The sequence below is a fragment of the Marmota marmota genome, unplaced genomic scaffold (genome assembly GCF_001458135.2).
Source record: "Marmota marmota marmota unplaced genomic scaffold, marMar, whole genome shotgun sequence".
In the NCBI taxonomy this organism is placed as follows: domain Eukaryota; kingdom Metazoa; phylum Chordata; class Mammalia; order Rodentia; family Sciuridae; genus Marmota; species Marmota marmota.
Window position 1 is genome coordinate 22,314,309 of NW_026000153.1, and position 15,425 is coordinate 22,329,733.

General features: G+C 45.0%; 1 protein-coding gene across 7 annotated transcripts in view; it reads right to left on the reverse strand.

Annotated features, from left to right (window-relative positions):
• Tns3 (tensin 3) overlaps positions 1-15,425 on the reverse strand; it is a 266,521-nt gene that overhangs the window by 90,248 nt on the left and 160,848 nt on the right. The window lies entirely within an intron of this gene.

Consider the following 15,425-nt stretch of genomic DNA (forward strand, 5'->3'; position numbering starts at 1 on the left):
ACACACACACATGTGGGCATGAGCGCACACGTGCATATACACACACACACAAACACACACACACACACAGAGAGGCTGCTTACCTTCCTTCTAAACACCCTATGGCTCTGTCAGTCTGTGACTGTCAGCTGCAGTTTTCCTCCAGGAAAGCTCTGCAGCAGCATCCCGGAGTGGGGGTGCCCCGCCTCCCTCTCAGGGCCCCCCTGGCCTCCCACTTCAGCCAGTGTAGAAGGTAAAAAAATCTTGTTGGCTATGCAGGGACTTGGATTCTGCCAAAAAGACCAGTGCAATGTAAACACAAGGGTGGAGTTGGTGCAATCAGGTTTAGTGAAATTTGAACTGTGGAGGCGGAGGAGGCGGGGAAAAGGACTCCTCCAAAGAGTCCCTCAGACTTCTGCATTCACTCCAGAAATTTCTGAAGGGACATCCAGAGCCAGCACTAACCACTGTTTCAGCCTCTATTTAATTTCTCCAAAACGCCCAGTAGGAAAATATTTGCAAACATCCTCCATCTCCTGGGAGATGTTTCCATCTTTCACGCTCGATGTGGTGGAGACTGTGCTGTCAGTGTTAATTGCACACAGCGTATTTTTTGTGGTGTCTGTAGCAGATCCTTTTCATCCCAGGTCTCATGACGTTCAACTTAGGTGAGCCTCAGTCAATGGCTCACTCCTCATCTGGCTGAACTTTGGTCACAGCACCACCACACACTCTTACTCTTTAAGTGAACACACTACTACATAAGCAAAGGCCACACGGATGCCTTCAGATTCCCACAGCACAATGAGAAGCCCTATAAAAGTCACCACTCAATCAGCCCGCGGGGAGACAGGACACGCCTGGGCCATAAGTGCAGGCAGAAGGTAACACACGCCTTCCATAAATCACGTGGTTAAACCGCCACAGAGGCACACGTTTCTGACAAGGTATCAAGATAAACTTGGCTCACCCTTGGGAGAAAGGATCTCTTTTATTATACGACATAATGCACTTCTTGTGCAAGAAGTTCTTTTAAATTTGGCATTCTGTAAAAGGTATTGACCAACCCACCTTCCTATCAAGGGAAGCAATTTATTGTCCCGTATCTACAAACATCACAGTCACCGCAATAAAGGCAGCGACCAACTTATCAGATCATATTTTCCCTTCAAAGAATACACATCAAAAGAAAAGAGATCAGGAACAGATATTTAAATAACCTGATTGTTGAGGACTGAAATGAATGTCTACACCTCTCCTGAGCATCTGAGGTCTTGCCAAGTTGGACCCGACTCTATGTCCAGCTATGACTGGGGAACCTAGCCTTCCACAGTCCACACATGTCCAATGCTGACCTTGCATCAAAAAAGTGTGCAAGAAAAACAACAACTAAGGTATTAATAATGAGTAAGAGAACAAAAATAGCTTTACATTGACAAGTGGCTTCTTTTTTTCATTTCTAACAGAAAGAAATTCCAGAATTAGTTATGTTTTCAGAAAGGATATTTCCTTTAATGTTGCTCTGGGTTGCATTTATTTTAGGGTTTGAGGTTTGTCTTTGTGTGTGTGTGTGTGTGTGTGTGTGGCCGCGGGTAAATTTTCTTCATGTTGATAATAGCTTTATAAATGAGCTGCTATAAGTCTTCATGAATTATATGGCAGCTAGCACCACTCAGGCTTCAGATCTTGCTGTTTATGTTGCTGGTGGCCACTGAGCTGGCATGTCAAAATGCTCTCCTTTTCCATATGTTCCCCACCAGTGGGTTTTTGATTACATGGGGCCTGCTCAGACCGTTAGCATTAACTTCTCATGAAACAACACAGTCTTTGAGACTTTGTTAAAATTTGGCCAGAAGGCAGTTCTCTGGCTCAGGGAAGTTTTAAGAGACCCTAAACTTTTTAACCCTGAAAAGTTCCAATTTCATATGCATGAGATAATATTTCTAATAAAGAAATACTGAATTGAGTTTCCCAATAGCTCCAAAATAAGCTGCCCACGTGGGACTTGAAGAACATGTGGTATTATTTTGGATGGTAAAAGATGTGGAAATTTCAAAAAGTAGAATTGGGCACTGTCATCTCAGTGACTCAGGAGACTGAGGCAAGAAGATCACAAATTCAAGGCTAGCTCAGCAACTCAGTGAGACCCTGTCTCAAAATTAAAAATCAAAAGGAGTAGAGATGTAGCTCGGTGGTAAAGATAAAAAAAATTTAAACAAAGTAGGAAAGCTCAAAGGTTTAAGAATAGCCTAAGGTCAACACACATAAAACAATGTTTGAAGTAATATTAGTCATATTAGCCAAAAAGTAGCAATAACCAAAATGCCCATTAGCAATAGATACATGAATAATCACAATTTGTTCCAACCACAAAAAGGAAGGAAGTACAACCTCTGTGAACCTTGAAATCTTAAACCAAGTTCAAGAAACGCATCACAAACCACCATGCACTGCATGATTCCATTTGTAAGAAATGTCCAGAATAGGAAAACCCTTAGGCAAAGAAAGTAGATTAATGGTTGCCAGGGTCTGGGCAAGGGAGGAATAGGAAGTGACTGCTAATGGCACAGGGCTTCATTCTGGGGTGATGGAAATGATCAGAAACTAGATACTGGTGACTTTGCACAACCTTGTGAATGTGCAAAATATCACTAAAATAATTTAAATGGTGAATTTATGTTACATGGATTTGATCTTAATAAAAAAGTAAATCACAAGGAAGACTATCCTAAGGCTAAGAGCCACATGGTAGCAAAGGCACATTTAGAAAACAATGATAATCAGTCTCAAATGCATGTGTGCGTGCGTGTGCGCATGCACACACATGTGCACACACACACAGATTTAAAGGAAAGCATCCAGGGTTGGGGGAGACATAGCCACAGCTCTAACTCTGAAGTAGACAAGGGATTTCTGCACAGAATCTAGGGCACACAACATCCAAAGAAGGAGAAGGCACTCTCAGCTGAGCACTGGCAATAGAACTGAGCTGGTGCCAAGGGGTGACCGATGTTGCAGTCAGATCACCTTTGTATGCAGGGTTCCAAGTGAAAAGAAAACTGCCCACTGTAAAGATCATTGTGTAGCTTCCTTAGACTGCATGCAGAGGGGTTGTGCAAGGTCTCCTGGAAAGTCCTTCTTCAAGAGAATGGGGGAAGAAAATGGAAGTGGTTTCTAAATTATTATATCTTCTGGGAGACAGTTCTGATTTTAACACACATTACTACTCACTTTGAAAACACTGAGGTCCTTCTGGTCTCCTGACTCTCCAATTTCCTCACTGTCCCTCTGCATGCTCCTCTCTGAACTTTTTCTCTACTGGCTCATCCTCCCAAGTTGACAACCCTCCTTACTGAGCCCCAGGATCCTACTCTAATGTCAGGCCCACTCCCACCTACTTGGGCAGACCCAGGTCTCCCAGGGGCCTTGGCACCCCCACAGCTGCCCTGCATTGGAATACATCTACCCAGAACTCAGTTCTCCCTGGAAACTTGTGTCTTCCCTCAGCCCTGGTGGTCAGCATTCCCCATTCCCACCTGTCCCCAGATCTACCAACAGCTTTGACCCAGGCTCACCATTATAAGCATTTCTACGGCTTCTCCAGAGAAAACCAACATCTGATTGGGTTCCTGGCCTTAATCCTCCAGACTTCAAAGGACTTTCTTCAGTTTGACTTTAACATTTCTTATGACATATTCTTGACTTGCTACTGTACTTCAAAAACCTTGAGCTCTTCTGACATGATAGCTGGCCTCTACCATCCCACATGGCCACCAGAGCTCTGAGTGTTTCCAGCTCTTCTCCGTGTACACCTCAGCAAGATAGGGTCAGAACTGATGCATGTTTTACTTCAGCATCAAGTTCACACCAAGTGCAACACGGATCCACTGTGCTTCCTTCCATGACCCATCTATACCCATGGGGCATGGCTGCCTTCCTCTTCCAATCATAAGAAGCCTCTTAAAATCATAAGAAGCCCTAACTTGTCAGGTCTGAAGCATCCCTGGACATACCACACTATCTACCCAGCAACCCCAACTGTCATCGGAGAGATCATAGCCTGTAATTCCTTCCAGTTCTCCCTCCCCTTCTGTATCCATACTCCTGCACCAGACACCAAGTCCACCTGCCCTGATGCATCCATCTGACCAATCCCTGCTCATGCTAACCTGCATGTACTAGGGGGAGAAGCACAGCTAGTTGGCCAGGACCATTCTAAGGATGTACCAAGTCATCTTTCTCCCTAGGTTGTGGTCAGGATTAACTATTAACACAAATCATGCTCAGAACTGAGGCTCATCACCAGCACCCAACAATGGTGAGCTCTGATGACAACAGCCAGTAGCTACTGTCCTGTTCTGGCTTTGGCACAGAGCTATGAGCATCTATCCCATCCAGCGCTGTATCTATAGCACCCAGCATTCTCAATGCTCAGTGAGAAGGAAGGAGGGAGGAGGACCGTGCCCCAGGGGTCTGGAGACAACCCCAAACCACCTCTTGTTTTCTCTCATGCATTCCCCAGAAGGTGGCCACTTTGACTTTGCTCCCCAAGGTGACCTGCCCAAGTCCTCTGACTTGTGATTAAAGAGAGAATGAGCAGGGTGTGGTGGTCCATGCCTGTAATCCCAGCAGCTAGGGAGGTTGAGACAGGAGGATCCTGAGTTCAAAGCCAGCCTCAGCAACAGCAAGGCACTAAGCAACTCAGTAAGACGCTGTCTCCAAATAAAATACAAGAGGGCTGTGGATGTGGCTCAGTGGTCAAGTGCCCCTGAATTCAATTCTTGGTACCCCCCTAAAAGAGAAAGAGAGAGAGAGAGAGACAGAGAGAGAGAGAGAGAGAGAGAATATGACATTACACATGTACAACAATGAAGAATGGACCCCAATATTGAGAAAAGAAGATTTTCTCATAGTCTCTGGCCCCCCACTCAGTAAAGAAAATGACCCACATTGGCCATAACTATTGCACATAACTCTTGGTGCTAACTTATTTTGCCTCATCTCAGTCAAGATCCCAACAGCATCTCACACTCAGTATCCATTCCTAGTCCAGTGGCTAAGGATGGATATTGAAATCTAAGCAAAGTCCCCATAGTCAACCCCAAATATTAATATTGCCCAAACCATTGGTTAACTGCATTGAAAATAAATCCCAGGTAATAATTAATTCACTGCTCACTGAATTAAAAAAAAAACTGCATTGAGTTTCCACAGTGTGATTTTCCACAAAATGTTACCTCCATGAATCCTGAATTTCAGTTTTCCATAAGGAAGTTCCCAAAACCAAGTATCACAGGGCACACCGTCCCTGTGAAAAACTTGGTTGTAGAAAGCTTCTTCCACATACCAGGAGCCCCTGGCCCCTGGCTCCTGGTATGTGGCAGAAGCTTCCTACAAACAAGTGTCCACTCTATCTGGAGTCCAGCAAACAAGCAGGACATGCATGGGGTTTCTCAGGGGTTTCCCAGGATACCCTTCTCTATACTTGAGACCTACTTTCCCATCCCTCGCAACCAACAGCTTTTCCTATGCTTCTCGTCCATCACTCGGGTCCTCATCATTTAAATCTCAGCTCCCAAATCCAGCCAGAGCAACTGCTTGTCTCCATCACCAGGTGCTCACCCTCTTCTGTCCCTGACATCAGCATCCTCTCCCTGATAAGGCCTAATCACACCCCTCACCCCTGGAGTCCTAATCTGGCTCATGAGCATTCATGCCAGGCCTCATCCACCAAGAAGAATATTCTAGAATACTGCATGACAGAGTAGCACACCAGAAGAGTCTGTAACTTTTCTCTGCCCAACATGCATCTTCCACCCAGTACAGTAGCCACAGAGAAAAAGGCCCACAGTGGACAGATATAGCTTTTATCCACACGGGGAACCAAAGTTGTTCCCCTTCACACAATAAACTAAGTAGGTCTAAAGATCCTTTGAAGTTCACTTCTCTTACATGATGCCACACACTGCCGTTAAAATGACCCTGATCTTCAAGAAATAGCTGACTGCTTTACAAAAAGTGCTCTACAGTCTGTGCTGAACAGGAATAAAACTATCCTTGGACCTAAGGAGAGTATGTGAGGCTATATGGACTTGTGTATGTTTAACATCAGAGATTTTGTGAAAACTTAAAACAATTTTTAACTTCCCATGGTTCCAGGAACAACCACACGGGGCAGTGGTTTCTAACTTTCAGCTAAACTTGAGCTTCAAACAAGGCTTTATGTGCAGTCTGATGTAAAGATGGGGATAGTGGCTGGGCAGGGTTTCAGATGGGGAGAGAATAGGGCTGTTCCTTGAGCACCAACTTGGAATCCTTTCTGGCTGCAGAAATAAGAGTTTGAAAGCTATTGACCCTCCAAAATATCATGAAGCCAAGAGAGTACCACCATAAATATCAGGAGAACCATTTCCTTAAAGGAACATGCATGTAGATGGTGTCTCCTTGGTCTAGACAGCCTGCATGGGCTGGAGTGGCAGGGCTGAGTGTGCGCCTCTGGGTATGGGATGCCTGTCCCTGAAGAGACAAAGGATGCAAGTCAAAGAGATTATCCCACTGATCCTTTTTAATACAAACACTTCCCTTTGCCCTTAATGCATTGGCCAACTTCCCCTCCACTTAGGGGCCCTGACTCCTCTCTACTTTGCAGCACTTTCTAAAGAGAGGAGTATATGATACAGTTACATATGCATGATGTGAAAGGCCTGGTGGCTCACACCTGTAATCCCAGCATCTCCAGAGACTGAGGCAGATGGATAACAAGTTAAAAGCCAGCCTCAGTAACTTAGGGAGGCCCTAAGCAATTTGGTAAGAACCTGTCTCAAAATAAAAAGGGCTGGGGATATGGGTAAGCACTCCTGGATTCAATCCCCAATACCTAAATAATAAATAGCCTCCTCAGGCATTTTTTTTAAGCCTGAAAAAGATAGAGCACTCGCCTGGCATGCGTGAGGCACTGGGTTCGATCCTCAGCACCACATAAAATAAAGATATTGTGTCCACCTAAAAGCTAAACAATAATAAAATATTTTTTTAAAAAAAAGAAAAGACAGAAATAGCAAGCATGGAGTCTTCCATGCTTCCAGCCAAAGGTGGATATGAGGCTGCTCCAGGGTGTTGGGGGACACACAAGCTTATTAGGCATATGAGGAAAACAGGCCCCAGTTTTCTGTAGTCCCAGCCCCTTCCTTTGTCATGCTTTAGGTTTCTTTTATCAAATATTTAGAGTTGGACTTGGCAGAATGAGAAATGTACTTGCAGGCTCTGCAAAGGGGAAATGAAATTGCAACCTTGCCTCTTTCTGGAAATGAAGAGAGAGGCTCTCCCCACAGAAGACACAGACAGAATCTCAGCAGGTGCGGCATAGTGTCCTCATATAGCCATCTCCTACCAATCCATGCCAGGACAGCAAAAGAGCACACTCAGAAGAGGGCCTTGGCTAACGGGCATCAGATAAAGCTTTAAAGAAGAAGGCAAACACAAACCCTCACACTGCTAGGATTGTCACATGCAGTCTGCAGTTCAAGTGGAATGTGATCAGGGACCCAGAGGCACAGAGTGGTGGGATCCACTTCCAAGTTCACATTTCAGCAAACCCACCAGCAGAAAAACTAAGCTGCTAGTTCCCCAGGGTGTATATTAGAGTCCAAAGATCTGCAGCTCTGGGGGAAGGAACATAGGGCAGAAGTGTGAGTCACCGAGCATTGTTGGTGCAGTCATCAAAGAGCGCTGGAGATACTGATCATAAATCCACAGAGGAAAGTGAGAGAAGAATAAAGATACATGGCTTACTGGACTCAAAGACACAGACACTACAGTGATACAGACAAACCACATACCTGCCAGTCCCTGCTACACACACAGGAAACACTATGCAGGGATCCTAGTTGGGGCACCTGAGAGGGTCCCGGGATGATGGGGTTTGTGCATGGGCTGGGAGCCAAGTGTCAAAGTAGCACCTCATTCACACAGGTGAACTTACATGACTCTAGGAGTCATCACTGGGGACTCACATGGGCTAACTGAATGCGACCAGTACAGGATGACATATTTTTTCAGGATATTTTTCTGACACCACTTAGGTTGGCAAAGTAACAGACCCTTAATCATATGCCAGCTCAGAGCCTGGCACCACTCCTTTGTCCCAGTATCAGATTCACTCTCTGACTGGTCCTGTCCATTTTAAAAAGTTAACACTCCCAGGACTAGATTATGGCTCTCAATGTAAAGGTTATATAGCACAGAAGGAGCCACAACCCTCACTCCTACCTGCCCGACCACATTATGCCTCATATCCCCGATCAGGTGATATTCAGCAGGACTCAGTGCTTGAGTCACTGGATAACTGCAAAAGGATCTTTTGTACTAAGAGGCCAGAGGCTTACATCCTTGATTTACCATCAAGAGAGGAGAAGAAAGGAAGGGAGTTTTCTGAGACCCAGAGCTCCCATCTGGTCCTTCATCACTTATCCTAGCCAAAGGTCCCTCGTGAGGGCTGCTTTTCCTCTCATGCCTAAGCAAATAACACTTAGAAAAGCTTGGCTGGGGGTGTAAAAATTGTCAGAATCCAAATGGAATCACTTGTGAAAATCCTAACAAAAATAAATAAAGCTGGGAGGTTATGAACTCATGTATGATTCTGATAGCAATGATGACAAAATAAATAAAAACTGCCAGCTACAACCTTATACAGAGGTCACTACTACTTTCTACAAAAAGTCCTTTCTATAAGAACATCTGGCCAGCAACTGTCAATTATCAATCATTATGGCCAAGTATTTTGGCCTCAAAATATTTCACGTGATCCACCTCATTTTTGGTTTCCAAAATTTTCCCTTCCTCTCTGAATATACTCATTGCTTACTACGGCACACTTATTCTCGTTGCAATTCTATATTCTTTGGACAATCTCTCTGACTGTTATTTAGGTCAACAGGGGAAAGATCCAGAGAAATTTTCCTGTGTGTGATACAGTCAAACATTCACAAGTGGCCAAATACCACATAAAGAAGACATATACTCTGCACATGCAGGTAGCAGTATCTCATCTTACCAGTGAGGACCAAGGTATGGACGAGAGGAACTGTGTGATCCCAAGCAGGTTAAGAGAGTCAGAGTGTGAGGTGTATCTGTCACAGATTCCAGCAGCCCCTTCCTCCCAGTGAGTTGTCAATACTTGTTTTGCTTTTGAAAAATCTAAAAACAATTTCTGGGAACAACAGCTTTCAAATCCACTTTCAAGATGGCAACTTGGTTGCAACTTGACAGGGCACGTCCATGGCCAACTCTGTACACACCGTGGCCAGTGCTTCTTGATCTAACTTGTTCTAATCAGCCATTATTGAGAGTTTGGCAGAGAGTCCTAGGGGAAGGTGCAGTTCAGGACTTTACCTTATTGTGAAGGGTGTGGGGAAACCTGAATACCCGTAGACTGTCTGCTCCAGCAGCTGCTGTGGGATCTCTGAAACAATTGTGGTTGTCTGGGAAGCCAAGTCTGATCACTAGGAATGTTCATAAAGGTATCCACTTAAAGTGGCAGAGCCCAAACCTTGGGCTGCTTGGGACCCTCACTTTGCTCACCTTGTACTGGCAAGAGGTTTAGCCAGAAAGTCCTAGGTCAAGACAAGAAACCAAGGGCAAGGAAGCAGCCCAGAAAACCTCATGTCTAACCTTCAGCCATTCCTGAAGTTTCCTTGACCCTTGCCCTTTCTCTGGATCTGTGCAAAGCTTTATTCATCCAACTCCCAAGTGTCTGAAGCTGTCACTTCACCCCAGAGCTGCTCCAAGTTCAGATCTGGCTTGGTTCTCAGCTGGAGCATTCCAGAAATCCCTTCACTACCTTCCCTGCTCTTCAGACTCTTGATGCCTGCAGGACATCCTCTGGTTCTGTAATAGCCTCTGGATCATCCAGCCCTATGGCTCCTGGGCACCTCACTGCCAGGAGATGGGCTCAACACAATGACACTTCCTGACCAACCATGAATCCTGCATTCCATTACCCAGTGCTGCAGCTTCCTTGAACACATGTCTAGCTCCAGTTAGATCTGAAGCACTCCTTCTGGGTAAAGATGCCTGCTTACTCCTGCCCTGCCCTTGGCTAGGCATGCCCCCTTTTGCATTCTGTCTATGCTTCCTGTCTGCCAAGATCATCTTTGTGAATTTTACCAAATTGTATAGGTAGAGTAGATGTTCTTCCATTCTTTCTTAATTCATGACATATGCTAATAACAGCTTTGATGCATCCTATGGGGAATGCTGATGGATATACAATGTACAGTCAGCCTTCCATATCTCAGTTTCTTCATCCTTAAATGCAACCAATTATGAATCAAAATGCTTTTTAAAAAATATTCTATATTGAACATTTTGACATTTTTCTTGTCATTATTTCTAGACAATACTGCACAATAATTACATATTTAATATTTATATTGCATTAGGTATCATAAGAAATCTAGAGATGATTTAAAGTATATGGGAGTACAAGAATAGGTTATATGCAAACACTGCCATTTGATAATAAGGGACTTAAGCATCTGCACAGTTTGATATCCTGGGGTATTCTGAAAGGAATTCCTAACGGAAACTGAAGAATGACTATATATAACATGTTTTCATGTTGATACATAAAAAAGACAAAATGCACATACGATAATAAAAAGCTCAGAGTTGGGGGAGATGTCTTTAGGATCACCTAATTAAAGAAGGTTATTTTCCATTTTGCAGATGTGGAAACTGAATGAGCACAAGGCTATTCTTTTTTTCCTTTTTGGTACTGGGGGTTGAATCCAGAGGTGTTTTACCACTGAGTTACATCCCTAGCCATTTTATTTTTTGAGACAGGGTCTCACTAAGTTGTTTAGGGCTTCACTAAGTTGCTGAGGCTGTCTATGAACTTGAGGTCCTTCTGGCTCAGCTTCCCGAATCGCTGGTATCACAGCTATGCACCACCACACCCAGGTGAGCATGTGGCTCTTCTGAACTAGCAGAGAAGTTCCATATGGAAGTGTGGACAGTGGCACCAATGCCAAAGACATGCCTCATGAGAGATGAGACATTCTACAGGGGTCTATCAACAAGAGGTGCTGAGAACTTTGCAGAGAGCCAGGCTGAACCCAGTGTTAAGGTGCGAAAAAGAAAAAGAAAGAAAAGAACAGGCCAGATAAGAAGAGAGACAGAAACATGGGGACAATGACCCCAAACAGCATGTCCCACATATAGGGACAGAGTGGGGCATGGGGCTTCATCACTCTGCACCATAGAGGCGGGGGGACACACTGGGGGGAGATCAGGATTCATCTTGCCCACTGTTTGCCTGTTGGCAACATTCCAAGTTCAGTGAGATGAGCTGCTGTGTGGCATTTCCTCAGCCTGTGACAGCAAATCTGACTCTAACACAATAGCCATATCCTGCCAAGATAGGAAACCCCATTCTCTGTGTGACAAGGTGTGACATCTAGTGACACCCAGCACACTCACAGTTCCAAATGAGGAAAGGCACTATCAGAGCTCTGCTGCGTGTGATCTCACACACAAGACAATCTACTATGCGATGGCACCTGTCATCACCAACAGCAGGGAACCTGGAGGCTGCAGACCCCTCTTCCCCCCATAGCTCCTCGCTTTCCATTTCTCTTGGGATAGCTCCCTTCATATCCAAAATGGGCTCACAGGTTCCTCTTGAGGATCAAATAAGACAACAGTGCCAGGCTGCCACACTGTGAGCCCTGAGATGTTCTCCCCTCATTTAGGGGAGGAGAGAGCCCTGGGAAATGCTGACTTGGCACCATGACTTGCAAAAAAGAGCAGGCCACTGCCCACCAAGACTACAGATTCGCGAAGATGGGAGTGACCACGACCACGTGTGCTCTCCATAGTGAAGGCAGAATGTCTGTGATCACTTGCCCACACTGAAACAGATTCAAGGCTCCCTTTCTTAGTGTAAAGGGCAGAGCATCCGGCTGACATAAAAGGCAGTGCTTTCCTAACAAGGGCCCCCGTCGAAGGCATCTGCAGAGGGCCCCATTCCAAGGCGGCAAGGGTTTCTCGAGATAAATGCTGCTTAAATCAACATTTTCTGTTTTTTGTTTTTTTTTTTTAAACCAGCAGGGGCTAGAGGAAGGGGTGGGAGTAGAAAAGAGTGCTATAATACATCATTTTACAGCTAAACGAAAACGTTTTAGAGGCTGCCAAACCTTCTTTTACTCTTCAAAGCTCCACACAGCTCTGAGAACTAATGCTGCACAGGTTTTAGGCTCTGGCAAGCAATGCAGTTGAGACTCTGTTTTCTGCCTGCCAGGGCTGGAGCTTTGTCCAGGTGCCCAAATCTGGGACCTCACCTGTGAAATGAGACAGAGAAGGCCACCTCCATACCTGAGAGGTGCTGTGGCAGGCTGGAGAACTGGGGATAAGGAGGATAACTCAAATCTTCCATCTTTCCAGAGAAAGCTTTCTGGAGGACAACTTTGCAGGAAGACCCAAAGCTGGAAAGCCCACACCTCGGAGTTCTGCAGAGCTTTGGTGGCAGGGCTGTTGTGGTGGCCTCGGCTTTGAGTTAACAATGAAAGCACAAACCCCACAGAACAGCAATAAGATCAGATGCCCTATGCCAACCCCTCTAATAAAACACAATACAGTCCATGCGCAGGGCAGAGGGAAAGTATTAAAAGATGCCCACACATGCTCAGGAAACTGGGTTAAGAAAAAATTCAGGTTCGTCAGGTGTTGTGGTGCCTATCTATAATCCCAGAGACTCCAGAGGCTAAGGCAGGAGGATGGCAAGTTCAAAGCCAATCTAGGCAAGTTAGCAAGACCTTGTCTCAAAATTAAAAATAGAAAAAGGTCTGGCAATGTAGCTCAGTGGTAGAGTCCCCCTGGATTCAATCCCCAGTATCTAAAAAATAAAATAAAATAAATTCAGGTTATAAAACACCCTGGGGTTGGTCTCGTGGTGAAACATTTGCAGAACATTTAGAAATCATGCTTCAAGTATACTGGACAAGTGCTGCACCTCTTAATAGGAACACAGGGTTATCTGTACTTCTTTCTTTTCAATTGTCTGAATTTTCAAAAAATACTAATAACAAGCACTAATTGATTTAAGAAAAGCTTATAACTCACTCCATCCAATTCCTCCCCACCCCTGATTTCCTGAAGCATAGCCAAAAAAACTGACACCTCAGTTCCAAGGGTTCAGAGTCCCAGGACAGTAATTGGGAACCTTGAGAATGAGCAGTGGAAGTACCAAAAGAGACAGGATGGGTGAGCAAGGCTAGCACTGACCCAGGAGAACCCACAAGACTGGGAGGCTTAGCAATCTCATATAACACGTTCGTCAGCAGCCCTCTGGACCACAGTCATGTGCCACATAACAATGTCCTGGTCACTAGTGGACCACATATGTCAGCGGTTCCATAAGATTTTGTCACTTAGTCATACTGTAGCCATCTGGGTTTGTATAAGTACACTCTATGACATTATATCTATCTATATATAATATATATATGGAGGACAACACAAGTCTTCCATCTTGGAAACTGCCTAAGGACGCATTTCTCAGAACACCTTAAGTGATGCGACAAGGTATGCTCACACCGCAAAGTTAGTTCACAGACTGAAACAGGATCCAGTCAAGAGGTGGTTCCCTTGGAAGAGACGGGAAGATGTTTCCTCTGGTCATGAGTGTTTAGTATGGAACTCTGCTCTCTCAGCTTCTCTGAGTCCTTTAGTTAGTTATAACAGGAAGTCCTTTGTAATTGACATATCTGCTATCATTTCCATCTGGAATGTCTCCCAAAGGCCCATGTGGTGAAGAGAGTAGAACTATTGGGAGGTGGTGAAACTCTGGGAGGTGGGACCTAGTGGAAGGAAGTTAGGTCACTGGGTGTATCCTTCAAGGGGATGTTGGGACCGTAGCCCCTTCCTCTCTCCCTCTTTGCTTCCTGGCTACCTCTTATTAAGTGAGCAGTCTCCTCCACCATATACTCCCTGATGTGATGAGATTCTGCCGCCCCACAAGCCAGGAGACAATAGGTCCAAGCAACTATGGACTGAAACTTTGGAAACAGTGAACTACAATAAACCTTTGCTCATTATAAACTGTTAAAAAGCCGAACACCACAAGATTTATGCACACATGTGTGTGTGCATGTGCATTTCTGTACATTTTCTGCAAACTCTCACATAACCCCTGAGGGGTGATGAACACTCCACATAATACCAGTGTGGATCCTTCACTACTTCTGTGTTATGTGGCCCTGGGGCCCCGTTAGCTCCAAGGTGGCTAAAGGGACAGGGGCTGGGTGCCTGTGGAGTAGCAAACATGGAGCTCTCCTGAGCAGCAGACCCGGCTCATGCTGGGCCCAGGTGGGCCACACCACACACTGGACTTCTCACCACTCTCCTCTTAGAACATGAGCACAGAGATCATCTACCCGGGACCTACAACTTCAGAAGTCCCCATCTCATGGTCACTGCCCCTCCACGCTCACACAGCCCTCAGCAACAAGGGAACTCTCATGTTGAGAGTCCCACATGCACAACTCCTGCAGGCAGATCCTGGCCATGTCCTACATTTTGGTGGACTTCCCACACCACACATTCATAGCCTCATCATGTGGCCTGCTGGCCAGTTGTGATGCAGTATTCAGACCCACCCTTCTGAGCCCGGTTTAGGATTCTGAGTCAGCCAACCTCAGTGTCACCGACTAGTTCTCCAAATTGTCCCTTCCTCTTCTTACCTTGGGCTATTTACTCACTTCTTCAGTCGCCACCTTATGTTCTCCCCTCCAATACAAGAGAGAACAGTGTAATCGACAGACAGGAGTTATATTTCATGTTAACGAGGCCACTGGAAAAGAGCTCCGCTGTCAAAAATTTGATAATCCAAGTCAGGCGCAGCGGTGCCCTCCTGTAATCCCAGAAGCTGGGGAGGCAGAGGCAGGAGGAGCACAAGTTCAAAACTAGCCTCAGCGATTTAGCAAGGCCTGAAGCAACTTAGTAAGATCCTGTCTCAAAATAAAATGTAAAAAGGGCTGGGGATGTGGCTCAGGGGTTAGGCATCCCTGGATTCAATCCCTGACACCCCCCACAAAAAAATTGATAATCCAGTTTGGGAAAAGGTGACAGAGATCTGCCTGAAAGTCTTTATGATTCCTATATACACTATGGATCTTTTTTCCAAAAGTTTTTAGGTGTAATTGTTTTAATATGTTGGTATCATGAAAGATTTATACAATGAAAACTACAGAACCCTAAAGAGAAAAATAGAGAAGATCTTAGAAGATGGAAAAATATACCCTGTTCATGGATTGGCAGAACTAACATCATCAAAATGGCGATATTACCAAAAGTTCTCTATAGGTTTAATGCAATGCCAATCAAAATCCCAACGGCATTTCTTGTAGAAATAGAGAAAGCAATCATGAAATTCATATGGAAAAATAAAA